This window comes from Lynx canadensis, chromosome X (genome assembly GCF_007474595.2).
Source record: "Lynx canadensis isolate LIC74 chromosome X, mLynCan4.pri.v2, whole genome shotgun sequence".
Taxonomy (NCBI): domain Eukaryota; kingdom Metazoa; phylum Chordata; class Mammalia; order Carnivora; family Felidae; genus Lynx; species Lynx canadensis.
The window spans coordinates 56406591-56419976 of NC_044321.2; positions in this window are offsets into that span (position 1 = coordinate 56406591).

The following is a 13386-nucleotide window of genomic DNA, read 5'->3' on the forward strand; positions in this document are numbered from 1 at the left end:
GAGTTCTAATATTTTCTTTTTTTATATATATATATATGAAATTTATTGACAAATTGGTTTCCATACAACACCCAGTGCTCATCCCAAAAGGTGCCCTCCTCAATACCCATCACCCACCCTCCCCTCCCTCCCACCCCCCATCAACCCTCAGTTTGTTCTCAGTTTTTAACAGTCTCTTATGCTTTGGCTCTCTCCCACTCTAACCTTTTTTTTTCTAGTTCCTGCTTGTATCTTAGGAAGATGATAAATTCGGAGAATCAACATCATATACCAAGCCACAGCTATTGTGAATTTTTAATAATTTAGAATAGATTATTTACCCTAACACTGGGCTCCCCCTCTCAAATATACCATTCCTGTCCTTTGTACCACAATTCTTCCAGTATTTTAGGTAAAAGTCTTGGCCTCATCTTTGAATACAGGGTTCAAAAACAGATCTCTTGGGGCACCTGGGTAGCTTAGTCGTTTGAATGTCCAACTCTTGATTTTGGCTCAGGTCATGATCCCAGGGTAATGAGATCGAGCCCTACATTGGGCTCTGCGCTGGGCGTGGACTCTGCTTAAGATCCCCCCCCCCCCGCCCTCTATCTCCCTCAACCCATCCCCCTCAAGCTCTCTCTCTCTAAAAAAAAAAAAATTCCAAAAAACAAAAAACACAATTTCTCATTTATTCCATCCTAATGTGTCTCATATATTCTTCTTCAATGTTATTGGGGCCACTACCATCTAGGATCTCATTGCTTCCTAACACCATTTCCATGACAGATTTCTAGCTGGTCTCCCTTTGCTGGTTTCCAGAATATCTTATACACAGCTATTCAGTCTTCTACTGTTTGCTCTCCTTTTACAAACACAATACTACCTTATTTCCTGTTACTCTCACACTTGCAACTGCCAATACTGTTACACCAATTTCCTCCTCACTCTTCCTGGATCATACCAGGAACATTCCTGTCTCCATACCTTTCGTCATACTGTTTCCTCTTCTTAGAAGGCCCTCCCATCACCTCTCTCTATCTAAACCCTCTCTTGTTTAATAATCCACCCTAGTCCCACTTTTTCGGTAATGCTTTTTTCAATCACTGTAACCTTGAGCACACAAGGTATCTCACAGCTCCCAAAGCACCTGGCATGGCACTGGGCATAAAGAACCCAAATAAGTATGTTCCCAAGCTGATGAGTGTATAAAATTAAATGAACAAAATTCATAAATATTCAATGAACATAAACTCAATCTCCTTCACTGACTCCTCATTCTCCACCTACCTCTTAAATACTAGTATAGTACTACTTACCTCATTTAAGGTTGTTGCGAGAATTAAACGTTACAAGTACATATAAAGCATTTAGTATAGTGCCTGCCACACTGTGGGCTCTCAGTAAATGTTAGCAATTACTATATCCCAGTCACCAGGCTCCAAACTGGTTTTACTGCTTAGTTACTGTTTTACTGCCAATAGTCTCATTCTTAGTTCATGGTCTCACCATAGACCTAGGCTCCTACACCAGGACCCTTTCAGGCTGTAAGCCATTCGAATGCCATTTCATGGTTTTAAGCCCTTAACTCTTCTCATACTCTCCATATTCATTTCGTCAGCAAAGGCCTATCAATTCCTCAGAAATACCTCCCTGAATTAAGTGTCTGAGTTAAGCGTCTGACTCCATTAAGTATGGACTTGGGACTTTGGCTCGGGTCATGATCTCGGTTCGGGAGCTCAAGCCCCGCATCGCATCGGGCTCTGCGCTGACAGTATGGAGCCTGCTTGAGATTCTGTCTCTCTCCCTCTCTCTCTGCCCCTCCCCATTTGTGCACTCTCTCTCTCAAATAAATGAGGGTGCCTGGGTGGCTCAGCAGGTTGAGCTTCCAGCTTCGGTTCACGTCATAGTCTCACGGTTCATGATTTCAAGCCCCACATAGGGGTCTCTGTTGTCAGCACAGAGCCTGCTTTGGATCTTCTGTACCCCTGTCTCTCTGCCCCTTCCCCACTTGTTCTCTCTTTGTCTCTCTCAAAATAAGTAAATAAGCTTTAAATAAATAAACTTTAAAAAAAACCTAAAAAAAAAAATACCTTCCTGAATCTATAACTGCCTCTCTTTTGTTCAGGACCTCATTCCTCCCTTGAGACAATTCCAACAGCCTTCTAAGCTTGTCTCCCTTCCTTTGATCTTTCCCCTACGCGCTCTATTCTTCACAACGTAAACAGGTGTCTAAAACACAGCTCACTTTCCCCTTTAAAATTCCTCAGTAGATAACAATTATATCTCATGGTTTGGCATGCAAGGCCCTTTTGTGCTCTGACCCCTGCCTACCTATCCAACTTCGTCTTCTATCAATTCCTCATTCCATACCTTTAGTTCAGCTATACAATCTAATGTTTGTTTGTTTCTTTTAAGTAATCTCTACACCCAACGTGGGACTCAAACTCACGACCCTGAGATCAAGAGTTGCACGCTCCCCCAAATGAGCCTGCCAGGTGCCTCTCAGCTATACAATCCATTCTCAGTGACAAGAATGGGCCATGCTGCTTTACGACAACATGCCTGGGTAATTTAATATCTTCCTGAAATGCCCTTCCTGACCTTGTGTACTTAGTAAATGCTTACCCACTCTCTGTCTCCATTTAATTACCTTCTCTGTGAGGATGTCTCTAATCTCACTCTCCATTGTTACACTTTATCACATTTTCTACATTTATGTTCCTCCTACTACTACATTTTCTTTCTTCCTTTACAGCAAAAGCTGTGTCCTATTCATATTTTTATTCTTAATGTGCTTTTTTTCTCAATTCCCCCACTTGTGTTCTCTCTCTCAAAAATAAATAAACATTAAAAAAATTAAAGAATATAAAGTGTTGCCCTCATGCAAACCAAGAAACAGACTCTTTTATAAAAATGTTTATTTATTCTTGAGAGAGACAGAATGTGAGCAGGGGAGGGGCAGAGAGAGAGAGAGACAGACAGAATCCGAAGCAGGCTCCAGGCTCTGAGCTGTCAGCACAGAGCTTGACACAGGGCTCAAAATCACAAACTGTGAGATCATGACCTGAGCTGAAGTCGGACGCTTAACTGACTGAGCCACCCAGGTGCCCAAGAAACAGACTCTTAATTATAGAGAATTGATGGTTACCAGAGGGGAGGGGGTGGGGGGATGGGTTAAACAGGTGATGCAGATTAAGTAGGGCACTTGTGATGAGCACTGGATATTGCATGGAAGTGTTAATCACTACATTGTATACCCCAAACTAATATTACACTGTATGTTAAGTAACTGGGATTTAAATAAAAACTTAAAAAATAAGTATTGTTAATTCCCAGGTCCCACCCCCAGTTACTGAATCAGGATCTTTGGAGGTGGGCCCCAAAGATTTTCAACCATCCCTCTACGTGGTACTTTTATTCACTAGACTTTGAAAACCCCTGTCCTAGGTTATGAGCCCCCACGGTGACAGAGTTTTCAAGGTGAAGAGTAGTTCTCATTAATCTTTGGATCTTATTGATCTTAAAATCTCATGCTATAATAGAGAACAGAACATGAAAGGGATTATTTCCAGCCATGGCGATCAGAAAAGGTAGCAATAGGAGATGAGAGTATTCTGGCCCTTGTCAAATAGGTAGGTTTTCAGTAGATGATGGGAAACATCGCAGGCACAGAGACCGGCAGAGGCAAGGAAGAGCAGCTAAAAAGGTCTATAGTCTCAATACATATGCACTTCCTCTTAAAAATATTCTAAACATATTGAATGTAAAACTTCCCTTTTGTACTTTTGTGCCTTCATATTTTCTGTTCCCTCTGCCTAGAATACTAATATTCTTCTATTCTACTAGGTAAACCTGTCCTCATTTTGGAATATCCTTCTAAAGTGTTGCCCTTGCCTGGGTGGCTCAGTCACTTAAGCATCAGACTTCAGCTGAGGTCATGAACTCATGGTTTGTGGGTTCGAGCCATACATCGGGCTCTCTGCTGTCATCACGGAGCCTGCTTCAGATCCTCTGTTCCCCTCTCTCTCTGCCCCTCCCCTGCTCATGCTCTCTCAAAATAAACATAAAAAATTTAAAAAATAAAAAGCTTCTGCACAGTGAAACAATCAACGAAACTAAAAGGCAAGCTATGGAATGGGAGAAGATATATGCAAATGATATATCCAATAAAGTGTTAGCATCCAAAATATATAAAGAGCTTATACTACTCAACACCCAAAATCCAAATAATCCGATTAAAAAATGGGCACACACATTGCCCCCAAAATTGGAGAGGTAGGCAGACACAGAGAATTATAACTTGCCACAACAGAAACCCATGAACAGAAACTTCTGTAGGAACCAGTACTGGCATAGAAAAATCTGAACTATACGTGGGTTCAAGCCCCACATCAGGCTCACTGCTGTCAGTGCAGAGCCCACTTTGGATCCTCTGTCCCCCCTCTCTCTCTAACCCTCCCCTCATCTCTCTGTCTCAAAAATAAATGAACATTAAAAAATAGAAGAAAAATCTGAACTATAATTGATGAAATGCTGGAGGCTCAGAGTGGACAAGCCTGAGAGATTAAAAAATCCAGGGAGACCCAGTCATGGAGGATCCCCATAATTTTGTGAGTTTTACCTCCAGATTCTCATAGGGCATACTAATAAAAAATCTCCTCAGGATTCTAGCAAGAGGAGAGGAATGTAATCATTTAAAAATATGCCATGTCATTCTGTTCTACCTAACAAGACCGGCCTTGAAAAGAAACTACTTTATGACAGCCTAACCTATTGGGGTTTTATCAGAGCATAACCAACATGGGGTAAGGGAAATATCCAATTCCTGACCCCTCTAGCCACTCTGTATCACCTAAGGGGTAGAAGGAAAAAATTGAGAGACACAAGTTCACAGCCCAGGGGCACAGGCTACTAAAAAACTGAGACCTCATCATAGGATGATAAAATGCTTACCCTCCTGCCACACTTTGCCAGTATATTACTACAGGCCTATTTACCAAAGTTCCTTTCATCTAGCACATCATGTCTGGTTTCCACCAAAAATTACAAGGCATACCAAAAGGCAAAGAACACAGTTTGAAGAGACAGAGCAAACATCAGAACCAGACTCAGATGTTGGAATGATCAGAACATAAACTTAAAACAATTATGATTAATATGCTAAGGGCATAACATGCAAGATAACATGCAAGAAGAGATGAGTAATGTTTTTTTTAGAAAAATTTTTAATGTTTATTTATTTTGTGAGACAGAGAGAAAGCACGAGTAGGGGCGGGGCAGAGAGAAAGGGAAAGAGAGAAAGGATCCTAAGTGGGCTCTGAGCTGTCAGCATAGAGCCCGACGCAGGGCTCAAATTCACAAACTGTGAGATCATGACCTGAGCCAAAATCAAGAGTCAGACACTTCACTGACTGACCCACCCAGGCACCCCAAGAAAAGATGAGTAATTTTAGTAGAGAGATGGAAATTCTAAAAAAGAATCAAAAAGTATTGCTAGAGATCAAAAATACAATAACGAAAATTCAGAATGCCTTTGACAGGCTCATTAGTAGACTGGATGTGAATCTCTGAGCTTGAAACTAACTCAATAGAAACCTCCAGAAATGAGGGACGCTTGGGTTGCTCAGTCGGTTAACCATCCAACTTCGGCTCAGGTCATGATCTCACAGTTCGTGGGTTCGAGCCCCCCGTCAGGCTCTGTGCTGACAGCTCAGAGCCTAGTGCCTGCTTCAGATTCTGTGTCTCCCTCTTTCTTTGCTCCTCCCCCATTCATGTTCTGTCTCTCTTTGTCTCTTAAAAATAAATAAATAAATAAAAAGTTAAAAAAAAAAAAAGAAACCTCCAGAAATGAAAAACAAAGTGAAAAAGACTTTCTTAAGAAAAGGGGACAAAAAATCTAAGAACTGTGGGTAAACAAAAAAAGGTATAATGTATACATGATGGGAATACCAGGAGAAGAAAGAGGAAGAGGAATAGAAGAAATTTTTCTTATTCTTAAGTAATCTAACAGTTTGCTCAAAATAATAACAGCAACAATGTATTCAATTATGTGTGTGTGTGTATGTGTGTGCGTGTATGTCTGTATGCTTAACATAGGTGAAATGAATGACAGCGATGATACAAAGGATGGGAGGGAAGAATTAAGATTATTTTGTTATTATAAGGTATGCACATTACCTGTGAGGTGATATAGTGTTGTTATTTTGTTATTTGAAAAGTGGACTTGGATTAGCTGTAAATGTATATGGAAAACTGTAGGGCAATCACTAAAAAAAGGTTAAAAAAAGAAATATAATCGATATACTAAGAACAGAGACAAAATGGAATCATATAAAATGCTCAATTAAAACCACAAAAGGCAGGGACGACTGGGTGGCTCAGTCGGTTAAACATCCGACTTCAGCTCAGGTCATGATCTTGCAGTTCAAGAGTTTGAGCCCCGCGTCGGGCTCTGTGCTGACAGCTCAGAGCCTGGAGCCTGTTTCAGATTCTGTGTCTCCCTCTCTCTCTGCCCCACCCACGCTTGCACTCAGTCTCTCTACCTCTCAAAAATAAATAAACATTAAAAAATTTTTAAAAAAACCACAAAAGGCAGAAAAAGAGTAGAAGAAAATGTAGAAAAAAAATGACAAGGATAACAAAGAAAACACTAACAAAAGTGGTAAACATTATCACTTGAATGTTAATGGTCTAAATGTACCAATTACAAGAGACTGTCTGAGTGGATCAAAAAACAAGATCCAGCTATATGTTGCTTACAAGAAACCCACCTTAAACATAAAGACATATAGATTAAAAGTAAATAGGTAGAGGAACATATTCCATGCTAGCACTAATCAAAAGAAATCAGGAGTAGCTACATTAATTTCATACAGAACAGACTTCAAAACAAGGAAAGTTATCAGGGATAAAAAAGAGCATTGCATAATGATACAAGGGCCATTTCTCCCAAGAAGATAGTAATAATCTTTAATGAGTATGCACCCAACAACAGAGCATCAAATTATGTGAAGCAAAAGCTAATAAAATTTCAAAGAAATAGATGAATTAACTGTCTTAATTAGAAACTTCAATACCCCTCTGTCAGAAATGGACAGATCCAGCAGTCAAAAAATCAATAAGGATATAGTTGAACTCAACAGCACCAACAATAAACTTGATATAATATTGGTAGACTACTTCATCTAGCAACAGCAGATTACAAGTTCTTCTCAAGTTCACATGGAACATTCACCAGGACAGATCACATTCTGGGCCATAAAACACACCTTAACAATTTTAAAAAAAATTAATGTTTACTCATTTTTGAGAGAGAGAGCACAAGTGAAGGAGGGGCAGAGAGAGAGAGACACAGAATCTGAAACAGGCTCCAGGTTCTGAGATGTCAGCACAGAGCCTGACACGGGGCTTGAACTCACGAACCATGAGATCATGACCTGAGCCAAAGTTGGATGCTTAACGGACTAACCACCCAGGTGACCCACCTTAACAATTTAAAGAACAGAATTTAAAGGAATAGGATTCATACAATTTCTGTCTATGTATGTCATACAATTTCTATATGTATGTCATTATACATTTGTCACCATCCACAGAATGCACAACACCAAGAGTGAACCCTAAAAGTAAACTATGGATTTTGGATGATACCGGTGTGTCTATGTAGGCTCCTCGATTGTAACAAATGTACCACTCTGGTGCAGGGTGTTGATCTGTGAGGGAGGCTGGGGTGAGGGGTCAGGGGTATATGGGAACTCTCTGTACTTTCAGCTCGATTTTAACATGAACCTAAAACTGCTCTAAAAATAAAGCCCACTTAGGGGGAAAAAAAATGAAAATCAGAGATGCTTCAAACAGAATGTGAAATAACAACCTGTACCTTTAACAAAAATCCTGTACCTTTAAACTTTCTCTTCCACGGCTCCTTTTTCGGCCTTTTATGTGTCCATAAAAAGCACAGTCCATGTCCTCCTTTGCTATAGACTGAGAGGCCGACCTCCTCCTCTTTAACTTGAACAGGTTGGCCAGAGAGCCTCGTTAGAACCTCTGTGACACTTCAGCTCCAGGCATTCTTCTTCCCAGACAAGTGAGCTCATAAATCCAATCCAGAAGGTGATCTGCACTAACTATGGAGACTTACACTCTTACACTCTTACCATCTTCTGTGTTTTCAACCAGCATGCCCTGTCCACCTAACCTGTCCGCCATTTTGCCTTCCTCCTGAAAAGTTAAGATCCGAGTCAAACAAACACAAATATTAAAAAACACTGATGGTAAATCTATGTAAGAATGCTAATGTTAAAAGCACTATTCCAGAAAGAAAGTGTACGGGAGACCTAGTTCGTTACAAACTCAGGAAACAGGAAGTCAGCCACCTTTGAATTGGCCTAATTAGCACTCACTGTAGCCTGATCTCCAAGAGATTTTGACCCTGAAGCTACTTGCCACAAGCCTCTCTGACAAGAAATAACTAATTGCATACCTACCTGTGAAAAATAATTCATCTCATTATTGAACGTCCATCTTGCTAACTCTCCCTTCCACTGCCTGATAACAGTGACTATATATTGAGTTCTAAGTATGTGCCAGGCATCATGCTACACACTCTCTCTATATATATTTTTTCATTTAATTCTTACAATAACCATTTAAGTACCCTTAATCTATCTGATAGGTAAAGAAACTGAGGTTTGGAGAAGGTAAGTCACTTTCCCATGATCACACAGCTAGTAAGTAAAAGAGCCAGGATTCATTCTCTTAACTCTTAAACCATAAAGAAATCCTGGGGTGCCCGAGCGGCTCAGTCAGTTGAGCGAATGACTTCACTCAGCTCATGATCTCATGGTTCATGAGTTCGAGCCCTGCATCGGGTTCTGTGCTGACAGTGTGGAGCCTGGAGCCTGAAGCCTGCTTTGGATTCTGTGTCTCCCTTTCTCTCTGCCCCTCCCCTGCTCGCTCTCTGTCTTCTCTCTCTCTAAAAAATAAACGTTAAAAAAAAAAGAAAGAAAAAAAATCATAAAGAAATCCTTAAAGAATGATTATCATCTCTATATAGCTAATATTCCATCGGAAAAAGACACTTTATTACAATTACATTTCTATCCATTTCAGCTTCAAAGCATACTTCCAAAAGCATACTTCCTTCCTATTTAACCTTGCCTTCACAGATATTTTTATTGCAGTTCAATCTAAGTTTCCTCATTCTTGAAGCCAAGCCAGGTCCCAAAACAGACTTAGTTCTCTCAGTGTTTATAAAATCTCATGAATACCACTCTACCAAACTTGTACATAACCCCCAGGGTCCTCTCCCCCTGTTTTTGCTTATGACCCAGGCCTTAACTGATCCTGTAGGGCCTAAGATTCATATCTATATTTTTCCATATTACCTTTCTTTGCTATTTTTCCTTGTTCTTTTCTAGAGAACAAGAAACTAGTCCATAGGGACTACTCACCTGACTAGACCAGAATGACACAGGTTGTCTCATGAACTGGAATTCTGCCAGCCCAAGAGCTCAATATCCCAGGTCACAAATGATGAAGAGGATTGTACAGGCAATAGCTCTTTTGTGATCTCTTTCCCGATGGCTGCTAGAATGACAAAAAATATATATATATTACATCTATGAGTAACCATTAACCTCTTTCATATTATTACAGAGTAGAAATCAATGTAATAAGGCCCCAGCATGATCATAAATAATTCTTATGCTGCTATCAACCAATACCAAATACACACTATTAATATAAAAACAGCTCTGCAGCTCCTTGCCAGCTAACCAACTCCCCTCCTCCAGCCCGTTGCTGGCAATTATGCACCTCAGCATCCAATTATTTCAATGTTCTTTCAGTTCATAACAAATGATAGCTAGAACTGAATATGTGCCAGATTACCATCACAGCAGTTAATCTTCTTAAGGTTTTCATAACTGGAGCTCTGATGTTTCCAATTCAGTCTCATTTTTGCTTTATGTTTTCTCTTCCCATGTGCTTCTAGCTAAATATCTTACTCGGACATAGACACAATCATATCAAACAGAGTCAGGGAAATTGAGATCAAAACCCTCACACTAAGCAGATCCTACACAGTCTCCTAAATACTGTGGGTTTCAGATGGTTCTGGAAAAGAACAGAAAAAGATTATTCCAAAACATCAATACATCTTTTAACATTTATGCATTATTGAGAGATAGAGAGAGACTGAGCATGAGCAGGGGAGGGGCAGAGAGAGAGGGAGACACAGAATCTGAAGCAGACTCCAGGCTTCAAGCTGTCAGCACATACCCTGATGCGGGACTTGAACTCACAAACCGTGAGATCATGACCTGAGCCGAAGTCGGACGTCCAACAGACTGAGCCACCCAGGCGCCCCAAAATCAATACATTTTTAAAGCTCCACTCTTCAAATTACAAAAAGGCCAAAATTCATCACAGTCTACTAGACACATTCCTATCAAAATTATGATCCATAGTCAATTTCAATTCCAACGGTAGCATTAATAACTTACCAAATATATACCAATTTCCCACTTGTGACAGTCAAAATATTCCAAAGCTGTCAAATTGCTTCCTGGCTACGAATACCAATTCGAAAATTTCTCTAAGATCTAAGCAAAAGAACTTCAAAAAGTTGCCTTTGTATACCATCTAACTAATAAATATTTTAAACAATAATGATCCTAGTTATATTTTAATGTTTACTTATTTTTGACAGAGAGAGAGAGAGAGAGAGAGCATGAGTGGGGGAGGAGCAGAGAGAGAGGGAGACACAGAATCTGAAGCAGGGTCCAGGCTCCGAGCTGTCAGCACAGAGCCCAACGCGGGGCTCAAAGTCACAGACTGCAAGATCATGACCTGAGCCGAAGTCGGACGCTCAACCGACTGAGCCACCCAGGCGCCCCAACCCTAGTTATATTTTAGATCCAAACTAATCACATAGATTCCAATATTACCTCCTATTATACCCCTAATTGCACCTTATGCTTAAACAAAAACAAATCAAACAAAACTATACACCATTTCCTAAAACCTTCTTGCTTTTGGTCTTGTTCATCCATTGAGCCTCCACCCCCTCTTCTTAACTCTGTGTCCCAAATTCTACTGTTTCCTTTGCAGAGCTCTTAATCAGAGACTGCTCATTTTCCTTTACTCACCACTTCCCATAAGTCAAAATCAGGTTAGCGTCTTCCTATGTCTTCTTTATTGGATCCCCAAAGTATGATTTCACCATCTTCCCTCAACAACCCTTCTTTCTTCCAAGTTCCTACTAGTCAATTTTATCACCCTTTCAATGTTAAATGTCAACTTCCAGGTCTCTCTCCCCCCACCTACATTTACTGAGGACTTTAATACTAACTGCTTTCCTTTCACTTTTTCATCTTGAAAGCCTTCATCATCCCCCCTGGATGATCTAACATTCAAATTTCACAGCTCCTTGACACATTCTATTCTAATTTCTTCATCTCAACCGTTTCAATCATTTGTTTCTGTAGTGATACCTGGAATGATTCTACCCCTAACACCAAACACAAAGTCTACTCTCAGAACTACTTGATTTCCTACCTCTGCTACATCTTATACTCCTTAAATTTACCCTTCAACTTTTTCAAAGCCTTTAATTCATTAGCCCTCTTACCTATTCTTCAAGGCCAACATGTCCCTTTGAACTGCACTTAATTCTCTACGTAGGAAACATTCCAGGGACAGAAAGGCTTCAATAACCAGCACTCTCAATTGTCCTATTCCCTTGATTTTCCATCATACCCATTCTGCCAATCCCACAAACCAACTCAACTATTTACATTTTCCATTCCTATTTACAAATAACAAAGTACTAATGAGTAAAATCCTATACCCCCAACGACCACCAGTTTCCCCACCACCCAACTGATATTCCACTGCTGTCAGAATTATCTTTTAAAATATCAATTAGCGGGGGCGCCTGGGTGGCTCAGTCAGTTAAGCATCAAACTTCGACTCAGGTCATGATCTCGCAGTTCGTCAGTTCGAGCCCCTCATTAGGCTCTGTGTTGACAGCTCAGAGCCTGAAGCCTGCTTTGAATTCTGTGTCTCCCTCTCTCTCTCTGCCCCTCCCCGACTCATGCGCTCTCTCTCTCTCTCTCTCTCTCTCTCTCAAAAATAAATACACATTAAAAAATAAAATATCAATTAGGGGCGCCTGGATGGCTCAGTCAGGTAAGTATCAGACTCTTGAGTTCAGCTCAGGTCATGATCTCACAGTTCACGAGTTTGAGCCCTGCTGATAGCAGGGAGCCTGCTTGGGATTCTATCTCCCTTTCTCTCTGTCCCTCCCACGTTTGCTAGCTCTCTCTCACTCTCTCAAAATAAATAAAATTATAAAATAAGATATCAATTAGGCAGGACTTCAGGAATGGCAGAGTAAGGGGCTCAGCAAATCCTCTCCACATCAAAAACAATAATGTAACCATAAAAACTTGTCAAAAACAGCCGTTTCAGGACTCTGGAAATAGACAAAAACTAAACAATAAATTGAGAAATGTTCAAGAAAACCTATTGAACCTTGGGCAAGAACAGTGGGAATCTATGGTGTTTTTAGCCTGAGGCTGTTCACATCCCCAAACCAACCCCCTTTCCAACTCCACGGGAGCTGATTTTACAAGGGCAGGGCAAGACAAACCATAAAAACTAACAACTTAGCTGCTAGAGGGGAATTACTTGTTCAGGAATGAGCACAAAAAAGTCCTATGCCCAGGGGTATTGAAAACAATAGCAAACTCCCTAGATCAGGGAAAAACACATCAGTTACCTGAGGTCACAATATTGGTTGGGGCAAGCCACAGAAGAGCAGGCCTGCCGAAGTTCAGCAGAGAGATCCAGAAAACAAGACAGCACTAGTGGAACTTGATAAGCTCACTCATATCCCGGGTGATCTAGAAGGCTATGCATATGTGCAAGGCTGCACTCAAACTCAGGGTACTGGAGAGGGCCCTAGTTATCTACATTTCTCTGGCTGATTGTGAAGTCTTGCTTAGGCACAGAAGAGACATGAGAAAGCCCAGCACAAAATAAAAATCAGGGAAGACTTGTAAACTCCTTGAACTTTGAATTTGTGGCCCAATCCACACACAATGCCATCAACAAATAGTGGAAGACAATACTGGTCCAAGGTGTTTAAGGACAACCTCTAAAAAAGCACTGGCCGACTGTTAAGTTACCCTGACCCAGGTAGGACATCTACAAAGCCAGGCTTAAAAATAAAAAGAATTTTTTAAAAACTGAAGAGAAACATCAATGGGCTACACAGTGTGTACATTCTGTGAAAACAGAATCTACAGAATTAGTCCAGGCAAATCATTAAAAAAACAAAACAAAGCAAAAAAACAGGGGCACCCGGGTGGCTCAGTCAGGTTAAACAACCAAATTTGGCTC